Source organism: Mus pahari, chromosome 10, assembly GCF_900095145.1.
Source record: "Mus pahari chromosome 10, PAHARI_EIJ_v1.1, whole genome shotgun sequence".
NCBI classification, from domain to species: Eukaryota; Metazoa; Chordata; class Mammalia; order Rodentia; family Muridae; genus Mus; species Mus pahari.
The window spans coordinates 70,214,912-70,217,059 of NC_034599.1; positions in this window are offsets into that span (position 1 = coordinate 70,214,912).

Here is a 2,148-nt window from a genome sequence, read left to right on the forward strand (position 1 = left end):
GTCCCTATGCCTAAGAAAACTGCTTTTTCCAGAAAAAAATTTAAAAAGCAAGCTGACTTTGCAGGCATTATAGAGAGTTCAGGTTGGTGGATTTCTTTGCTCTTTGCCAATCGTTCTCTCATTCCACACAAAGATCTGTTTCCTAGGTTGCCCCTAACAGGATCATAAGGTGGTTGGCTTCAAGCAGTAAAATCTGGCCTGGAGAGATGACTCAGCAGTTAAAGAGCGTTGAAAAGCAGTAGAGATGATTCTCCCCAGACTTTTGGGTCATCCGTAGGACTGAAATCGAGGTGAATGTGGGGCCATGCTCTTTCCCAAGGACCCTTCCTTCCTTTTCCTGAATTTGCTGGCTGTGGTAGGATGTTAACATAGCTTACTTTCTTGTATAGTTTTGTGTCTCTAAACTGCATTCTGTTGGCAAGAACAAGAGCTACTACCCCCAGGACCAAGTTTAATCCAGCATTACCTCATTTTAACTGATTATTTTTGCGGAAACCTATCCCAAGTAAGGTCACACGTAGCATGTAGGGTTTTTTTTGTTTGTTTGTTTGTTTTTTGTTTTTGTTTTTTTAAAAAAACCGATCTATGCTAAACCGGCTATGCGCCTGCAACAATGGTCTTGCCCACCCCCGCCCCACCCCCCACCATGGCCCCCATGGCCGGCTTGCTCCCAGGCCATCCACCCACTGTGGCTGGCTTTCTGCAAGCCAGCCACTGCTCGCTCAGATTCCCCTTAGCTCAGTAAAATGATAACACTAGAGACTTGTAATAACCACCCACATTTATAATGGTAAATCTCCAACCCCAAAATGCCCACACAGAAAACCACAAAACTCAATGGATATAAATGCAAGCTGCATACCTAGATTGGGCAAATGTACCCTACACTGCTTATCGCCCAGCTATGAGATCCCTGCCTACCTACAGCTTCTCCAGACCATGTAGCTCAGCTCCATCTTCTCCTTCTAGTTCCATCTTGTCTCCCTCCCGCCCCGTCTCTTCCTTCTTCTCCTCTCTAAAACTTTCAGCTTTAGCCTTTATTTTACCAGTTAAAAATGGGGAGAAGGTTCCCATGAAGTCACATCAGTATGTCCTCATCTAAGGTGGTTCCTCTGAGGGAAACAGAATTAGCATCAAAACAACATCAGGGCAATCCACAACAGTCACACTCTCAGATTCTGTGTGGATATGAATTCATTTGTGGGGTTATAATTCAACCTGCTTGAATAATTACAGTAAGTCATATATACTGGTTTTTTTTTAAAGGTTTTGTTTTTAAGATTTACTTATTCATGCATATGAATGTTCTATCTTCATATACACCTGTGTACCAGAAGAGGGCACCAGATCCCATTGCAGATGGTTGTAAACCACCATGTGGTTGCTGGGATTTGAACTAAGGACCTCTGGAAGAGCAGCTAGTACTTTTAACTGCTGAGCCATCTCTCCAGCCCCATATATACTTTTTTTTTTTTTTTTTAAGATTTATTTGTTTATTTTATATGAGTACACTGTAGCTGTCTTCAGACACACCAGAAGAGGGCATCAGATCCCATTAGAGATAGATGGTTGTGAGCCACCGTGTGGTTGCTGGGAATTGAACTCAGGACCTCTGGAAGAGCAGCTGGTGCTCTTAACCACTGAGCCATCTCTCCAGCCCTATATACTTTTAAAAAATACATATAAAAAAATACATATAAAATGAACAAAACATTTGTTAAAAAGTTAAACATTTTTATTTATGTGTTTTTGTGTATATGTGCCATGTGTGGGGGCACCTGAGATGGCCAGAAGGGGGTGTCAGATCCCCTAGAGCAGGAGTTACAGGTGGTTGTAAGATGCCTGACATGGGTGATGGGATCTGAACTTGGGTCCTCTGCAGGAGCAGCACACACACTTAACCACAGGGGCCATCTCTCCAGCCACTAATTTTGATCTTTAAAAGTATGGTAACTTTTTTCCTTTTTAAAGAAAAAAAAAAAAAACCCTGCAGAACCATCCCACTCATTTTCTACCTTAGAATTTAGGTTCCTGTGTATTTTGTGGCTGAGCTGAAACTCCTCTGCCTGGTTTAAGAGCCCTTCTGTTGCCTCCGTCCTTCCCAAGGCAACGTGTGTGTGTGTGTGTGTGTGTGTGTGTGTGTGTGTG